This window comes from Palaemon carinicauda, chromosome 1 (genome assembly GCF_036898095.1).
Source record: "Palaemon carinicauda isolate YSFRI2023 chromosome 1, ASM3689809v2, whole genome shotgun sequence".
NCBI classification, from domain to species: domain Eukaryota; kingdom Metazoa; phylum Arthropoda; class Malacostraca; order Decapoda; family Palaemonidae; genus Palaemon; species Palaemon carinicauda.
The window spans coordinates 289,047,228-289,066,712 of NC_090725.1; the positions used below are offsets into that span (position 1 = coordinate 289,047,228).

The 19,485-nt window shown below is 47.1% G+C and overlaps 1 protein-coding gene across 1 annotated transcript in view; it reads left to right on the top strand.

Moving 5' to 3' along the window:
- Positions 1-1,596: 1,596 nt before the first annotated feature.
- Positions 1,597-19,485, top strand: part of LOC137657671 (gastrula zinc finger protein XlCGF57.1-like) — a 29,199-nt gene continuing 11,310 nt past the window's right edge. The window contains exon 1 of the mRNA XM_068392075.1: positions 1,597-1,746. The gene's annotated coding sequence lies outside the window, so the exon portion shown is untranslated. The remainder of the gene's footprint in view (positions 1,747-19,485) is intronic.

Sequence of the window (19,485 nt, forward strand, 5' to 3'; positions counted from 1 at the left end):
TCCAATCAAATGTCTCTTCGATGTGTTATGTATTTTAGACTTTGTAGGTTACTTCTTCTGAATAAGTCTAGGTAAGTTAACTCTAAAACAGTTTATTAACATCTCCATCACAGGAGTATAGATGGTTTGGTCGGATGACCATTCCGTATGACAGGCTGATCAGAACTAACTAAAATATCAATATCGATGATAATGTATAGTTAGTTATCTCAGCATTCAATGATATATGTAAACACAACATTAATACCGGAAGGCACCTGTATCTGGTTGAGACACAACTCTTCTCACGGTTTGTTTTGTGTTTACTCTTCATGGAAAATGTTACATTGCAAATGGTTCGCTTGGTCTTGACTTTCGCATCCTGCTTATGACTGACTTGGCGTTCTCACACTCCTCCTAACTTCTACATTGACCTCTTGGGTCATGGATTTAATCATGTAATTTTACACACGTTACATATATGCTATCTTTAGGGTATTTATACAAAAGTTTTTAAGCAAAAAAGCTTACCTGTAAAATAAAATAATATAGGTCTTGAGTTGAATTAAAGCTAGAGAGAAATCTGATCACAGCCAAAGAATAGCCCAAAAAATGTCTAAAATTCCCCTTTTGCATAACGTTGAGAGGAACTTGTAAAATAATAAAAAAAAATTTCATTCAGTCTTTAATACCCCCTTCACTGCTTTCGCGGAAACTAGTTATCACTCAAGCACGTACAATAACCAAAACGAGATGAGTGATAAACCAATAGTAAGGCATTGTCTGTAATATACTACTTGCTAAATAGCTAGGCTATTCACTGCCTGACCTTGCTAGTGTAATGGGATAATATTTTCCCATTACATTTTATAGGTTTTAGGTTGGCCAGGTCACCAGCCGGAGTTATGGGGTCCTTTGACTGGTCAGGCAGTACTACAATGGATCATTCTCTCTGGTTACGGTTCTTTCCCTTTGCCTACACATACACCGAATGGTCTGGCCTATTCTTTACAGATTCTCCTCTGTCCTCGTACACTTGACAACACTGAGATTACCAAACAATTCTTCTTCACCCAAGGGGTTGATTACTGCACTGTAATTGTTCAGTGGCTACTTTCCTCTTGGTAAGGGTAGAAGAGACTCTTTAGCTTTGGTAAGCAGCTCTTCTAGGAGAAGGACACTCCAAAATCAAACCATTGTTCTCTAGTCTTGTGTAGTGCCATAGCCTCTGTACCATGGTCTTCCACTGTCTTGGATTAGAGTTCTCTTGCTTGAAGGTACACTCAGGCACACTATTCTATGTAATTTCTCTTCCTCTTATTTCGTTAAAGTTTTTATTGTGTATATAGGAAATATTTATTTTAATGTTACTGTTCTTAAAATATTTTATTTTTCCTTGTTTCCTTTCCTCACTGGGCTATTTTCCCTGTTGGGGCCCCTTGGCTTATAGCATCCTGCTTTTCCAACTAGGGTTGTAGCTTAGCAGTTAATAATAATAATAATAATAATAATAATAATAATAATAGTAATACTACTACTAATAATAATAATAAAATGATACCACCATCTTCCCCTTCCAAAAGGAGAATCAAATATGGCAGCCATAGTGAACAACGAGGAAGACCAGTCTAGTATGAGTGTTTATCATTGGTTTCCGCAATTTGGATCGTCTGCCCTTCTACGTAATGTAAACAATCTGTCATATGATCACGTCATCTGATGGTTTGACATTCAGGTTACTTATTGGTATGTCATGCCGGTGGATAGGTATGTTGTCAGTATTATTGCGTATTATATTACTTTTAGGGTGTTAAATTGATTTTTAAAAATGCAGAAAGCTTTTCAAAGTTATTACGAGAGTGGGAAGTATGTAATGTGTACCGGTGGCTTTTGTGTATAGAATTAGAAATATAAAGTTTATATGTGGTTAATGTAAAATAATGTTGAATATAATCAACATAGCTTATGAATATTGAATAGACCCACCGTATTTAGCATATTTTTTCATCGGTTTATTATACATCCAAGAAGGTAATGTATAGAGAAGAAAATGCTTGTTATACCATTATATACCGTTTCCCCAGTATGTTTTTCCCACCCAAAACCCCGAGTTCCCAGTCGGGTCCACCATTATCGGGGGATATATATATATATATATATATATATATATATACAGGGTATATATATATATATATATATATATATATATATATATATATATATCTGAAACTTTTCATTTCCTATAGGAACGAGTGTCATTTTCAAAGAGAACGGACCCTTTTCTACAGAAAAAGTAGTTTCTTCCCTCGGTTACATTACCCTGTAATACAGTACAATAATACCAATCTGATACCATTAAGGTACTGTAGTTTGTAGGATGTCTGAGTCGCCTCCCAACTACAGTAGTCTTAAGCCCCATACATACTCGGTTTTAACTAACAAGCTAAATAAGGAAACCAGTTTTCTTCAGGTCAGTTTGAGCATGTGGGGGAGTATTTTGAACTAGAGGCAGGCCTGAAAAACAATTGGATGAACCTTAGCGAAGGTAGAAAATTTAGCTGTTCCTTTCCCTTGAATTGACGGCCACTTTTCACGTGTATGGGGGTGCCTACATTCCTGCCATTAGTATCCCACCAACCATCGTACTGACAATATTGAAGCCTAGGTTGCTGATGGAATGGCTGTGTCCCAAAAGGATAAGCTAATTGTTGTGAATTTGAAAATAAAAAGTAAGGGTTATTCTCTCAGATACAAGAAAGTTGCAGTCTGTGATGTACTGTTAATTAATTAAAAGAAAAAGATAAAAATGCTGATAAGGATATTAAAATAATTTATTTACATTGTAATGTATAATGTTGCCATAAAAAAAAGCAGGAAATGCATAGTACTAAAGTACATAATGATAAGCAGAGAAACATTGTCGGAGAAAACAATGCCAGTTTTTTCTTACATGACTTTTCAGCCTTTTTATGTATATTTTGTGCCCTTGCCATTACAAATGGAAATCAAGCTAATTAGATGAATGATTTTTTGAGATGCATATTGACAAATTTGGAATAGACCAATCCTCACAATTTTGACAGTGTTTAAGCATTTATTGCTGTTTAGGTTTAAGTGTACAAAAACTTTATGAGCAAGAACTTGTACCCTAACAAAACTCAAAGTATGATTGTGAGTATGTTGAGGACAGTGACTTCTCCACATCCAGATCTCAGCATTGAAAAATTTTCTTCAACTATATATGACTTTTAAAATTTTAGGTATGATTCTTTGAGAAACACATTTGGTCTGCTTCATCTTCAATTATACAAAGAATTGATTTCTTGAGAAAGTCTTTTAAGATTTTTTATGACCAGTCTTTTCTGAAGAAATTTTCTTATTCATTCATTCTGCCATGTTTCAAGTCTTGTTCTCCATTGTGGTCTTCAGCTGCAGAATCTCATCTTAATTTGTTGGAAAAGAACTTGTGATCTATTAAAGCTCTTATTCCTGATCTAATTATTAATCTCTGGCACCGTCATTATGCATGTTGTATAAACTATTTCATAATTCTATCCATCCTTTGCATTCAGATCTTCCCAGACAGTACCATCCTGCCCATAATACGAGGTATACAGTTTATTCTCACAGTCATGCTTTTGCCATCAATACTACAAAGTATTTTAAAAGTTTATTCCAGCTATGACCAGATTGTGGAAAGATCTTCCTAGTCAGGGAGTTGAATCTGTAAACTTCAGAATTTTTAAACTGCAGCAAATGTTTTTATGTTGAACAGGCTGACATACGAGAGTTATTGGATCTTTTGACCGGCCAGACAGTACTACATTCGATCCCTCTCTCTGGTTACCGCTCATTTTGTCTTTGCCTACTCATACACTGAATAGTCTGGCCTATTCTTTCCACATTCTCCTCTGTCCTCATACACCTAAAAACACTGAGAATACCAGACAATTCTTTTTTGCTCCAGGGGTTAACTACTGCAATGTAATTGGTCAGTGGCTACTTTCCTCTTGGTTAGGGTAGAAGAGATTCTTTGTACCATGACCTTCCACTGTCATGGATTAGAGTTTTCTTGCTTGGGGTACACTTGGGCATGCTGCTCTATCTCATTTCTCTTCCTCTTGTTTTTTGAAGTTTTTATAGTTTATATGTGAAGGATCTAATTTAATGTTACTGTTCTTGAAATATTTTATTTTGATTTTGATTTTTCTCTTGAAGTTTATTTATTTTCTAGTTTACTTTCCTCACTGGGCTATTTTTCCCTGTTGGAGCCCTTGGGCTTATAGCATCTTGCTTTTCCAACTAGGGTTATAGCCTAGCTTGTAATAATAATAATAATATAGAATATTTTATATTAATTATTCATTACTTCTCATGTAGTTTATTTCCTTATTTCCTTTCCTCACTGGGCTATTTTTCCTTGTTGGAGCCCTTTGGCTTGTAGCACCCCCACTTCCCTGTTTTGATGCTATAGTCTACCCTGGGGTATATGTAGTTGTTTGTGACAGCTGTAAACTTTCTTATAACTGATACTTGTCAAATCAGTTTTCTTTATGGGGAAAGTGTGGCTTATCTTTATCTGATATACATTACAATAGTATTATGAAGCTAGTTTTACAGCTTACAAAATATTATGATTTACTTCTGCCTTGTCAGGAGTGAAGCCAATTGGGAAGCAAACACAAGTTTAAGTCTTATGTTTAGGGTAAGCTAAGGATATGGTGGTCTAAGAGGGGGTTGCAGGGTGGGCCTAGCCCTCTACTTAGTAGGTAAAGATACGCCTCCTAGGTTAGGTTAGGTGGGGAACCTTAGGTTATGTGGTGTTCTTGTGTTTGTTTCCATTTTAAAATGTATTTTTTGTCATAACTTTTAGGATTTCAAAATATCTAAAACTTGAAAAGTATGGGTTTTCCCCAGTTTTTGCATTAAAAAAGTTCAAAGTATTGTATCTATAAATACACTTCTTATTTTCTTCATGAGGAATATTGTGCAATAGTAAATATTTGCCCATATTTTAACTACTGACCCGTTCTCTCCCAACCAACTGCAAAGGTACAAAGGCTCGTAGACCTCTTTTTATTTCTTTTACAAGTGCTCAATCATTAGTAATGATATGGTACTATAAGTTCTCACCAGATACATAAAGTAAATCATAAATTTTCCAATTGGTTATTAGGTATTTTATGCATTTCTGGCTGCTGTTGGTGATGCAAACCAATTTTTTTTCTCAACCAACTATATGAAGCAGTAATGGAAGATCCCAGTAAGAAATTGTAATGTTTGAGTGTGGCAACTCAAAATAGAAGTGCATTACAGTACCTCATGTGTTAATGGTATATTTGCATAAATCACACCAAAACTAGTTGGCAAAATGCATATGTAATTCATATAGGTCATTGAAAACCATGGTCATTGAGTAACAGAAAACTTGAAGTAAGGGGAGAAAGGGATCTGTCGTAGCCTATCCACACCCACCTAACCTAACCCAGGGCACCTGGTTCCCTCTTTGACCTCCTTTGAACATAACATGACATGATGCCTTATAACTTACCATTGTGATCCTTAAGTAAAACATCTATGTACAGTAGGTAGAATTTGGCAAGAGACAGAAGAAGGGTAAGAGTGTCTTCTCCTTCAGTATCTTCCTTGAGGCCAAAGAATCTGCCAGCACTCTTTTTTTCCACTATGAAGTAATCTCCCCCTTTAGCCTTCTCTGCTCCTCTCTCCTCATGAGGTCAACAAAGAAGCAGAACAACTTGGATCTTTCGTATACACTAGTGGAGTGTGAGGTGCCTTTATCTGATTTCCTTAGTGGATCAGGTGAACCTCACTTTTCACTCCATAGTGAACCTGACTTTGACAAGGCCTAGACCTTAGCTCTTTTAGTTGCTGTGGCCTTCTTTAGGCTTTGAGGACAATCTATCTACGGAGAAACTGTGGTAAGACCTCAGTAAGAATTCCCAGTCTACTGTTGCACCCACTTCTGCTGCTGCAGAAGCAGTGCTGTCATGATTCCCTCCAGCTTGGCCCTTATGACTGTAAGTACATTTGACAGCAGGTCTTCACCTTCAGTAGCTCCATTAAAGGTTTAAAGGCCGCTCATGAATGGCTGGGGCAAGGGACAGTAACACTGGCCTATAGAACAGGACAATGCCCTAGAGACTGACCTTATATATATACATATGATCAGCGCCCAAGCCCCTTCTCCACACATGCTAGGACCAAGGATGGCCAGGCACTGGCCGGTGATGACTCGGCAGATAGACCTATAGGCTCCCCCAAACCCCCCATTCTTAGCTCACAAGGATGGTGAGGTTGCAGTGACCAAAGAAGCTAACGAGTTTGAGCAGGACTCGAACCCCAGTCTGGTTTTCACCAGTCAGGGACGTTACCGCATTGACCACCACAACCCTATATACCTGTATGATGACAGCTAGGAAAGGGAAGAGGCAGTTGTTTCCCCCTTCCCCTCCCAAGTCCATCTCAACATCCTCTTCAGAAGTTCTGTACAGTAGTCTCCATCTGTAATCTACCTCCATAAGGGAGAAAAGAATCACTCTCCTGTGTCCAACTAATGGCATGCCACTCACACAAGCATAAAAAGGACACCACTAGTTCCTAACGGGAATGGTCACCATTTGACTGCACAAAGCCCCCTCACATCCCTTCTGAGGCTGGATAGCCGGAGTCATTCCGAGAAGATAGAAATAAACATTCAGGAAATAATGAAGACTTTCGCATGCGATCTCATGTACCACAGAGCAAACTCACTCTTCAGTAGAAGAGTTCTCTAATGAGACAAATCTCTTACCTATGTGTCTCGTTCTTTCAGAATTAAACTTTCCATATGGGATTTAACCTCGTGTTCATGTCCGTGCCCCATAGTGCACCAGTGCCTCTGATGAAGAATTAAGATTTTGGGGCAGATCCTCACCATCGCTCACTCTCTAAGGTGCATACTCACATCCCTGAGTGCTCTTATGCCTCTGAAGAATATCTTGAAGTAGTTCCTCATTTTCGATCATGTGCCAAAGCACACACACATGCTCCAGAGTGTACTTGATTATCTGAAGGCGAGCTAACTCTTGCTGATGCTTGGTTTTTGCGCACTGGCTAAGACACATATGCGCACCCCACAGATGGTAATTATGTTCCTGAAGAAGAGCCATGTTAAAGCAAATTGTAAAATTCATCTCAAATAACAAATGTATTGTTGAATAAGAGCATGATGGAAAATATCCATGATTTGCATCTGCTGACCCTGTGCTGAGACTTCATACTGTCTACCATCTGTCTTGCTTACGTGAGATTGTATACCACATACTATTGGCTGATAGATGAGTCGGCCAATCAGGGCATGGTAATCTATATCTCAGCTGCTGATTGGCCCACAGAGCACAGCATCACCCAAGTGAGTGATGCTAGTCCAGGCAGCATCTTCCTTGGTCGTGTTCCACTTTGAGTTTTGTGACCCTTATGTCTAGAATTGTTATTTGTTCCGTAACCGAAATACAAACCACGCTATTTACAAAGGGTATTACTTTTAGCGCAGCTGAAATGACGAGCCAATAGTTTTTAACGAGGGTTAATTACCCCCACGCTAGTTAGCGGGGGGTGGGGAAGGGTAGCTTGCTACCCCTCCCCCCTCCACACACCGGTGACTTGCTTCACTTCACTTTTGGCTCGGCGGTGATCAGACGTGTCTGTTCATCGCCTTCGTGACAGCCTTTAATTTTCTGCTTTTTCTTTTCAGCTTGTGTGATTGGTTGGAAGTTGACCTTCAGTTATTTTCTTTTATTTACTATGCGTACATGCCCTGGAGTTGCCGGCCGTCCTTGTGGGACTTTCATGTCGGACGTTATTACGGATCCTCACACCCTCTGCCCTCAATGTCGGGGCCGACGGTGCGACCAGGATAACATGTGCCGTGAGTGCAGGGAGTGGTCTGCCTCCCAGTGGGAGAGGTTTGGCCGTCGGCGTAAGAAGAAGTCCAAGAGAGACCGTTCTCCTCCGGTGTTAGCCTTGAAGGAGGAAGGTTCTCGGGACTCTTCTTCCGCCGCCCAAACCTCCTCCGAAGCTCCCCCTCGTCCGCCTCCTAAGGAGAGTCGTCCGAGTGGGAGCGCAAGCCCTTGTTCTGTTTCCCTACCTTCGGTGGGGGGAGAGGGCGTCGCCTCCCATAGCGAGGCGGTTCCCCCTCCTCCTCCGGGGGAGGTTATTGATAATAATGCCTTATCCAGTGATGATCTTTTACAGATTTGGTCGTCCCTGGGGCTTAAGGGCTTGCCCTCCAGGGTCGCTCTTATTGACCTTGTCTCGTTGGGGGCCGCTGTTAAACAGTCGCCGGTGGTAGCGGAGGTAGACCCTCTGTCTATTGTCGACGTCGTGGTGACAGAGGCCTCCGACGTGGCTGGGCCTTCCGACGCAGGTGCTGTTGCTGGTGATGGTGCTCAAGGCTCTCCTCCTTCCGTGCATCCTTCGAAGGGGGAAGTGAGTCCTTCGGTCTCGACTGCTGCCCAGCTTCCTTCTGAGGGAAGTGTTTTGACGGAGACTCCCCTTCGGAGGACTGATGGTCCCGACGATCTCCCCCGAGGCCGCCTCCGCCGTAAGGCTCACCGCCCTATACGCCACAAGGGCCTCCCTTCCCCTTACAGGGGGACTAAGAGGCGCCTTTTTGGGTCTTCGTCCTCCGGGGGGGGACTCTCCTCGTCAGCCTCAACCGACTGCTCCGCCCTCCTTGAACCTCTCTGCAGACCGCTCACCATCTCCTGCCGGATCTTCGCCTTCTGGAGAACTCGTCACCCGACGGGCAACGGTCCCTTCGGGGCTAAGGGATTCTTCCCTTATGCGAGCAGGGCTAGCGCACAAGCGCTCTCCTGCTCGCCAAGACTCTCCTGCTCGCCGACGCTCACCTGCTCGTCGGCTCTCTCCTGATGTTCGCCCCCCTCGCCAGCGCTCTCCTGCTCGTCAGCTCTCTTCCGAGCGTCAGCGCTCATTTGAGGACCATCGCCCTGCGGTCTCTGACCACCCTTTAGTTCCTGCTGAACTCCCTGCTCACCATCCACCTGGTCCTGTGGCTACGCAACATCGTGCTGCGCGTGTGTCAGAAACACATGTTCGCCAACGCGCCAGCGATCTTCCCGTTCCTGCTCGTGAACGCGCCGCACCACCTGTCCTCTCACAGGACACGCGTCGACCTTCTGCTCGCCAGCGATCACCAGCTCGCCAGCGATCACCTACACATGCTGCTCGCCATCGCACGACCCTGCATGATCGCCCGCTTACGCATGCTGCTCCTCATCGCACTACCCTGAACGATCGCCCTCCTGCGGATGCTGATCACCATCGCACCCTTTCACGCGATCATTCACCTGCGCATGCTGCTCGCCATCGCACAACCCTGCACGATCGCCCGCTTACGCATGCTGCTCCTCATCGCACAACCCTGAACGATCGCCCTCCTGCGGATGCTGATCACCATCGCACCCTTTCACGCGATCATTCACCTGCGCATGCTGCTCGCCATCGCACAACCCTGCACGATCGCCCGCTTACGCATGCTGCTCCTCATCGCACAACCCTGAGCGATCGCCTTCCTGCGGATGCTGATCACCATCGCACCCTTTCACGCGATCATTCACCTGCGCATGCTGCTCGCCATCGCACAACCCTGCACGATCGCCCGCTTACGCATGCTGCTCCTCATCGCACAACAATGAACGATCGCCCTCTTGCGGATGCTGATCACCATCGCACCCTATCACGCGATCATTCACCTACACATGCTGCTCGCCATCGCTTACCATCACGCGGTCATTATCGCCAGCGATCTTCTTCACCTACGCGGCAGCACGATCCCTCGCCGTCGCGCCATCGCTTGCGTTCGTCGCCTCGGACACGTGTTCATTTACCTGCCCACCCTCACGCCCACTCGCCTGCGCGCCCGCGCGATCGCTCGCCTGCGCACCCGCGCGACCGCTCGCCTGCGCGCCCGCGCGACCGCTCGCCTGCGCGCCCGCGCGACCGCTCGCCTGCGCGCCCGCGCGACCGCTCGCCTGCGCGCCCGCACGACCGCTCGCCTGCGCGCCCGCGCGACCGCTCGCCTGTGCGCCCGCGCGATCACCCGCGCGACCATTCGCCTTTGCGCGACCGTTCGCCCTCGCGCGACCGTTCGCCCTCGCGCGACCGTTCGCCCTCGCGCGACCATAGTTCGCGGCGAATTCCACAGCCGGTGGTAGCAGCAGGGACGCGTGCTCCTAGACGGCACTCGGGATCACCTCCATCCAAGCACAGGTTGGTAGTGCAGGACGAAGACAGGTCAGTACAGCATTCTTCCCCACCTTCTTTTCAGGCAGGTACCGTCGTGTCCACTCCAAAGGATCGCCCGATCCCTTTCACCTTAGCGAGGATTTCGGACTCTGTGTCCTTGGAGCAGCAGACTTGGTTTGGTCCGCTGGCACGGGCGTTAGTGAGGGTTATGAAACCAGCACTCGCCGGCCAGGGTAACAAACCAGCGGCTGTCTCTCCTACGCTAAAGAGAAAGAGAGGAGTGGACTTCGTGGTGACTTCCCCCAGGGCGAAGTTGGTTCCCAAGAGGTCGGTCTCGAGGGTCCCCTCTCCTGCACGAGTACTCTCTCCTTCTCCCGTGGACGAGGCCTTTCCGTCCTCAGGTGAGTCCAGTGGAGCGGTAGTCTTCCCCTCGGCACCAGGGGGGGAGACTTCGCTTCAGGCAGGAGAATCGTCTCGTGAGGAAGGGGCCCCTCGAACCTCGTTGTTGGGATCCTGTATCCCTCCCAGGAGGGAACCCAAGGATTCCAAGACCATCCCTAAATCCTCTGCAAGGATTCGTCAGGAACCCACGACTACCCAGGGGAATGTCCACGTATCACCCCAGGAAGAGATTCCTGGGGCAGGAGACTTAGCTGCCAGCCCGCAGGGAGGAGAACAGCAAGAGTCCGAACATGCCTTCTGGCAGGTCCTAAGCCTGATAAGGCAACTTAACAGTCTTACGGATCCAGTCATCCCCCCCCCCGTGAAGGCAAAGACACGATTCTGGATGAAGTGTTTGACGTTCGGAAGGCCCCTAAGACCAGTGCAGCTCTGCCCTGGTCTCGGGGGCTGAAGAGTGCCAGAGCTAGGGCCAATGCTCAGCTCGCACTTCTTGCCTCCTCCAGTCGTTCTACTGCCGGGAACAAACTCATCCCTCCTCCTCGCCTTCAGCAGAGGAGGTATTTCGAGATCCTGGGTGAGCACAACCTCGCTCTTCCTCTCCATCACTCTGTGGAGGAGCTGGCGAAGGGAGTTCCCTTGGAGAAACTCTCTGCCCGGCAGGTGTCGTTCTCGGCGGCAGAGATCCTTAACCACGAGAAGGTCGCTAAGTGTGCCATGCAGGCCACTTCGTGGCTGGACTTCTGGTTAGGATCTCTGGGCATCCTATTGCGATCGGAGGACTTGTCCAAGGAGACCAATAGGAAGGCCCTAGAGACCTTCTTGCTCTCGGGCACCCGCTCCATCGAGTTTTTGGCGCACCAGGTTACCACCCTGTGGGCCAACTCGGTGTTGAAGCGTCGCGATGCTGTGTCCGAGAGATTCCATCCGAAGGTCTCCGCCGTAGATGTGTGTAGGCTCCGACATGCCTCCCTCCTGGGGGAGAGCCTGTTTGAGCCTCAAGACTTGGAGCGAGCAGCTGAGAGGTGGAGGAAATCCAGCACGGACTCCCTCCTCCACAGGGCCCTTACAACTCGGCCCTATAAGCCTCCAGCCCCGCCACAACAGCAGTAACAGCCTCGTAAGGCTCCCAAACAGGCACCGGCAGCTAAGAAAGTGGTGTCTAAGCCCCAGCCCTTTCCAGCCAAGGTCAAGAAGGGCGGTAAGTCCTCCAGGGGAGGCAAGACTTCTAGGGGTGGCGGCCGCGGCCGCAAGCCCTAGGGGTGGCAGTCCCCCTGCGTGTCCACCTGTGGGGGGATGCCTTCAGCGTTGCGTCCGCAGGTGGCAACATCACGGGGCCGATGCTTGGACGGTCTCAGTGATCGGCCAAGGTTATCGCGTCCCGTTCACGTCATCTCAACCTCCCCTGACAGCGAATCCAGTGTCGTTGAGCTCCTATGCCATGGGATCGGCAAAGGGGCTGGCCCTTCAGGCCGAAGTCGAGACCATGTTCGAGAAGGGTGCTCTCCAGGAGGTCGTGGACGGCTCTCCAGGCTTCTTCAGTCGACTCTTTCTTGTAAAGAAGGCTACTGGAGGCTGGAGACCCGTCATCGATCTCTCGGCTCTGAACAGGTTTGTCAAACAAACCCGGTTCAGCATGGAGACAGCAGACACGGTCAGACTTGCGGTGAGACCACAAGACTTCATGTGTACACTGGATCTAAAGGATGCGTACTTCCAGATCCCAATCCATCCGTCTTCCAGGAAGTACCTGAGATTCTGCCTAGACAACAAGATCTACCAGTTCAAGTTGCTGTGTTTCGATCTCTCCACAGCTTCTCAGGTGTTCATCAGAGTGTTCACCCTGATTTCAACTTGGGCGCACAGGAACGGCATTCGTCTCCTTCGTTACCTAGACGATTGGCTGATCCTAGCAGACTCGGAGTCGACCCTTCTTCGACACCGAGACAGGCTTCTAGATCTTTGCCAGAATCTGGGGATCGTGGTAAACCTCGAGAAGTCCTCTCTGCAGCCGTCCCAACGACTGGTTTATCTAGGCATGCTAATAGACACCAATCTCCACAAAGCCTTTCCATCAGACGACCGGATAGCAAGGTTGAGGAGGGTGGCGGAACCTTTCCTCAGGCGAAAAGAACTCCCAGCCCAATCGTGGTTGCGTCTCTTAGGCCACCTATCCTCCCTGGCCCGTCTGGTTCCAAACAGCCGCCTCAGGATGAGATCCCTTCAATGGCGGCTCAAGTCCCGGTGGAATCAAGGATCCGATTCCCCGGACATTCTGATCCCAATGGGGTCTCTGGAACAGATGGACTTGCGGTGGTGGCTGGCCGACGAGAACCTGCGAAAGGGAGTGAGTCTTCTCGTCCTCCCCCCGGAATTGACTCTGTTTTCGGACGCGTCAAAAGAAGGGTGGGGGGCGCACGTTCTGAACCAGAGGGCCTCAGGCCTTTGGTCAGAATCAGAAAAGTGCCTACACATCAACCTGCTAGAATTGAAGGCCGTCTTTCTGGCCCTTCAACAGTTCCAACAGTTACTGGCGGGTCACTCCGTGGTGGTGATGAGCGACAACACCACGGTAGTGGCTTATATCAACAAGCAGGGAGGCACTTTTTCGCAACAGCTATCCCATCTTGCAGTAGAGACTCTGAGGTGGACCGAAACCCACTCGATAACACTATCAGCTCGCTTCATTCCTGGCAAGAGGAATGTGCTCGCCGACAGTCTGAGCAGGGCTTCGCAGATAGTGAGTACCGAGTGGTCTTTGGATCCTCAGATAGCCAACAAAGTCCTGACTTTGTGGGGTTCCCCGACGGTGGACTTGTTCGCGACAGCCTTGAACTTCAAGCTGCCCCTGTACTGCTCACCAGTCCCGGACCCCAAGGCACTCTGGCAAGATGCTTTCCAGCAACGGTGGGAAAACATCGACGTGTACGCCTTCCCACCATTCTGTCTGATGAGAAGGGTGCTCAACAGGACCAGACTATCGGTCAACTGTTCCATGACTCTAGTAGCTCCGCTATGGCATCACGCGGAATGGTTTCCGGAACTTCTGCAACTCCTGACGGAACTCCCAAGGGAGCTTCCTCCACGACACGAGCTTCTCAGACAACCCCACTCCGGTGTCCCTCACAGGGCCGTAGCCTCACTTCGGCTTCATGCCTGGAGACTATCCAGCGTCTCCTCGCGGAGAGAGGCTTTTCGCAACAGGTTGCGGAGAGAATGTCTCGGCACCTGCGAAGGTCCTCTGAGGGAGTCTACCAAGCGAAGTGGAGAGTCTTTTGTGGTTGGTGTCGTGGAAGGGATATCTCTCCACTCGATGCCACTATTCCAGCAATAGCGGACTTCCTTGTGTATCTCCGAGAAGAAATGCGCCTTTCTGTCTCGGCAGTGAAAGGCTATCGCTCAGCCTTAAGCTTGGCCTTCAGATTGAAGGGCGTGGATATTTCTTCATCGCTAGAACTCTCTTTACTCATACGTAGCTATGAGCTTACCTGCCCCCAGTCGGAAGTGAGACCCCCTCCTTGGAACGTGGTTCGAGTCCTCAGGTCTCTCAAGAGACCTCCCTTCGAGCCATTACGCCAGGCCTCCGATCGCCACCTGTCTTGGAAGACGGCTTTCCTACTCGCCTTGGCCTCGGCCAAGCGAGTTAGTGAACTTCATGGTCTCTCGTACGACATCGCCCATTCAAGGGGATGGGGGGAGGTAACGTTCAGGTTCGTCCCTGAGTTTGTGGCCAAGACTCAGAATCCTGGAGTGCCGGATCCTCGGTTCGACTCTTTCAGGATCGCGAGTCTCCGTTCTGTAACAAACGACCCAGACCAGCTGCTACTATGCCCAGTGAGGTGTCTGAGGTACTACTTGAAGAGAACGGCTGCAGTCCGTCCTCATGTGCGAGCTTTGTTTGTGAGCACAGGCAGGACAAAGAGGAGGGTCATCAGGAACACCATCTCTGCTTGGATTCGAAGGGTTATCCACCATGCCCTGAATCCTGACCCTCCTCCGTCACGTCGCCCTCGGGCCCACGATGTCAGGGGTATTGCTACATCCCTGGCCTTCAAGAGAAACTTCTCTGTGACGCAGGTACTTCAAGCTGGGGTCTGGAAGCGTCAAACGACCTTCACAGCCCACTACCTGCAAGACGTGACCCACAGGAGCCTCGATACGTTCTCTATCGGCCCTGTGGTGGCTGCACAACAGCTGGTCTAACCTCAGGCTCCTTTTTGGACAAGTAGCAGTAGGTTGAGGGCGTTGTTACCCGGTCTTAGTCTGTGTGAATGAAAGAGTATGTCTGACCCTTACTTCTTTCTTCATTCTCCCCTCTCTTGGGGAAGCAGCATCCTGGTCCTCGCATAGCTGACCTCGACCTCTGCAGGTAACCCATGCTTCTTTGTGCTCCTAGTATTAAGCTTAATACTGTTGCGTCTCCCATACCCTGACGAGGTGGTATGGGGAACGTCCTATCCTAGAATTCCTATCTGAAGGTCTCAAGGTCAACTTCATAGGACGAGTCACACTGTCCTCCTCACACTACTTATGTAGGCCACTCGTTCCTAGCGATGCTAGGAACCTTTGAGGTACAGGGGCTCCCTCTCTCTAGTGCTGCTCACTGAGGGATCGAGCCCCCTGGCAAGCCGAAGTCAGTAAGGCTGGGGACTTTCCACCCTTCCTAAGGGATAAGTCACCCTTTGTAAATAGCGTGGTTTGTATTTCGGTTACGGAACAAATGACAAATTCGAAGATAATTTGTATTTTTCCTAACCATACAAACCTTAGCTATTTACACATATGTGCCCGCCATCCCTGACCCCCAAGTCAAGTCCTACCTCTAAGTGAAGTGAAGCAAGTCACCGGTGTGTGGAGGGGGGAGGGGTAGCAAGCTACCCTTCCCCACCCCCCGCTAACTAGCGCGGCGGTAATTAACCCTCGTTAAAAACTATTGGCTCGTCATTTCAGCTGCGCTAAAAGTAATACCCTTTGTAAATAGCTAAGGTTTGTATGGTTAGGAAAAATACAAATTATCTTCGAATTTGTCATTTTCTATTTATGTGCTTTGTGATGCTTTGGTTAATGTTTTTACTTACAGTACTGTATTAAATTCAGTTAAACCCTGCCATATTCCAGTAAGTATTGTTGTCATCTTCTTCATCTGCCCAGCTAATTCATTGTCATTGTTGTCATTCAAGTTTCATTGGAGTACATATCTTAGGTGAGTACCCCATATTGAATTAGTCAAAATTATTTAGCAACATTTAGAAAATTCTCCTTGTCCTGTAGCCTTAAAATATTCTACACAGTAGGGAGTGTATATAGTGTAGTACAATGGACTCCGGTCCTTTAACCGGAGCTTAGCTAGACTAGCATAATCATACATGTATTGTATACAGTAGTGTACTTATACGTATATTGTAAATTGTGTATAACTAAAAGTGTTCACAGGATTGTGGGAAAGTGTTAAAAAGAGTGTGGAAAGGATTTTTAATAGTGTGTTGAGGGTTTATAAATACTTATAAATGTCTGTAAATAGCAAAATATAAGCCCCCTCCCCATTTTCATGAGGTGTCCTGTAACATAACTACTCATTCTTGTATGTGCAGTAAGGTACACATGTGAATCACATAGTACTCACACCTTCCTGGTGAAGGATCTACTGATGAAGTGGTTTTTCAGTCTCAGCATGCACTATAGAGTGCTCCCACTTCTAGGAAGGGAATTCTCATAGGAATTGGATAATTACTTACACGTTAATGAAGTGATATCTCAGTTGTGAGGGCATGCCCGTGAGCTACAAAATACTTGTATTTTTTTAGAAGAAGAACTTACTTCTTAAACTGAGACTCATGCTTGTGCACACCTATTAACTTGTGTGTCTATGAGCTTGAATATCCTGCAGTCACTCTCCTCTTGGTGACTACTGTGCATGTAAGTGCTTATGGACAAGTGAGCCTATCGGTGTGAAAGCACCCTCTGGGGCTGCTATAGCTAACATATAATTTTGCCAGCACTTGTGGTGGAATACTCATCCGAGCACTCTACCATCAGAGTGCTCATAAAAACAGAAGCACATGCTCCTGAATATTCAAGTACTGGAACGTAATTGTTCTCCTAGCCGTAAAAGATTATCTGTTCAAAAGAACTCACTGGTTGGTTCTCCCATTCACAATCAGCCTCAGTCTGACTGAAAGAGTGCTGCAATTTTAGAAAGACAACTCCAGGACAACACTGTCCACAGGTTGTTTGCAAGGGAACTTCCTTGCCCTTCAGTGGTATGGGTCAACCAGTCACCCAAGGCTCATGTGGGATCAGAGAGCACTATCAGGGCTGCTAGTGAAGAAAGTCCCTTGGGTATGGCCACCTCCTCATCGGAATACCTGCCAGGTTCTGTTTTAGAAGCCTGCAAACAACCGGTTAAACTCCGATGACCCAGGGATCGTTCTGACTCCTCCAATAGAAGCAAAAAGCCCTAAGTCAGAGTCAACATTCAGGAAAGTTCTTGCCATTATCAGGCAAGTGAACAGCTTAGGGGAGGCCTCCAAGGCAATGGTCAAGTCAGGCAAAGCCTCTATTAACCACTTGTTCAAGGGCCCACAGGACTCAACACCCACATTAAAGAAATCCTGCACTGGCACTCTCTAGGCTGAAGAGATGTTATGCTCCCATGGTAGTCAGTCTTTCCCCTTTATCTATTGATGACACAGTTACAAACCTGACACCAAGGACATTGGTGGAAAGACTAGAGTCAGAGCCTACCATTTTCTTGACTTTCCAAGCTGCCAACATGGTAGTAGCGGCCATGGCAAGCTTTCAGGCTGCTTCCTGGCTAGATCATTGGTTTGGTGCAGTGGCATTCTTCGCCTCTTTTTGGGATCTGTCAAAGCCCGGGAACAGAAAGGACTTCACTGTCCTAGTCCTTTCAAGGGCAAAAGCTATTACTCTTTTGGCTCACCAGTTAATCAATCAATGGATTAGCTGGGTCCTTCAAAGGAGAGACTCGGTGGCAGCAAAGTTCGCTCAGTAGATCATCCAGCGAGAAGCTCTGGCCCTAAGAAATGCTTCTATTCTTAAGAGTGCAGCCCTGTACCTCCTCTCGTAGAAATCCTAATCCAAGTTAACCCTTTTAACTCCAAGGTGGTCAATCCAGAAAGAGACAAGGTTGATAAGGAGACAGAGATCGATAAGACTTGCAGCCCATGCTTGCTGCCACAAATGGGGATGCCTGTTAAACCATTGGGCTAGGTGGCAATTTTACAGGGCTGTGGAATGGATGATAAATGTCCATCGGGAGAGTTTCCGTATCTTGTTCATTGGCCTTCATCTTCCCCTCACTTAGACTCCAACAATGTTATCATCAGACAATCCAAAGTCAGAGAAACGCACTGCATTTTAATGAAAGATGGTCAAACTGTTTGGAAAGGGTGCGCTACTGGTCATACAGGACGGAGCTTCCAGGCTTTTACAGTCTCCTGATCCTGGTGGACAAGGTAATTGGAGATTGAGACTGATCATCAACTTCTCCCTGTTGAACGAGTTTGTTCTACAGACACTGTTCATAGTAGAGACGACATTTACTGTATGAGCAGCCACTTTAGCTCTCTTTAGACCTGAACGATGCTTACCTTTAAATACCAATTCATCGGTATTGAAGGAAGTTCCTTTGCTTCTTTTTTTTTTGGGGGGGGGGAGGTTTTTCAGTTCAAAATCTTATGCTTTGTAATGTCAACTGCCCCCAAGTTTTCACGCTTGTTTTGGCTGGGCTGCATGGCAGGGTCATAAGTTTACTGAGGTACTTAGACGATTAGTTAATCCTGTCCTCCTCCTTAAGATAGTTTTTTCAACATCGGGCAAAACAGCTCTCCTTTTGCCATGTTCTAGGGACCGTGGTAAACTTATAGAAATCCAACCTAGAAATATTGGTAAATCTTTCAGTAGCAAGAGTGTTTCTATAAGACGATCACATCAGTAGAATCGAGAAGGTAGCTCAACCTTTGATGTCTCAACAACAAATGCCATCTTGGAAGTGGCAACAAGTTCTTGGCTATCTCTTGTCCTTCGAGAAGCTGATTCCACACATGCATCTCCACCAAAGGTCCCTTCAGTGGTGTCTGACGAGACACTGGGCTGCATCCACCAACCCCCTTCTGTTCCTGATCCAAGTGGACCAAGAGGTTTTAAAGGTCACTCAGGAATGGCAGAGGCAGGGGACAAAAAATGGTCTACAAACAGGACAATGTCCTAGAGACTGACCATGTATACATTTGATTAGCACCAAAACCCCCCTCTCCATCAAGCTAGGACCAGGGAGAGTCAGGCAGTGGATGCTGATAACTCAAAAAGTGGATGTATAGGTTTCCCTAGAACCTCATCCCAAGCTTAAAAGGATGGTGATGTCGCAGATACTGTACTACTAGAAGCTATCTAGTATGACCAGTGCTCAAACTCCCATCCAACAGATTGCGAGACAAATGTTTCTAATAGGCTACCACGATTTAACTAGGTGTCTAAATGATGGGAATCTCATCAAAGGAACTTGTTTGGAGTGCTGTACGCTGGAGTTACTGCTCTTCACACACACATCAAAGGAGGGATCAGTTTGCCTCAGGGTGCTGGTCTAAGGAAGAGAACAGCCTGCACATCAACCTGTTAGAATGTTGCTGTAATGGGTTGTGGTAGGCCATCGGAAATGTCCCTGCCTGGCGATCTGCTGGATGGGAGTTCAAGACCCGCTCAAGCTCAATAGTTTCTTGTACAGTAGTGACTGTAACCTCACTATCTTTGTCTGCTAGGGAAGTTTTGGAGGAGCCTATATGTATGTCTGATGAGTCATCAGCAGCTATTGCCTGGATCTCA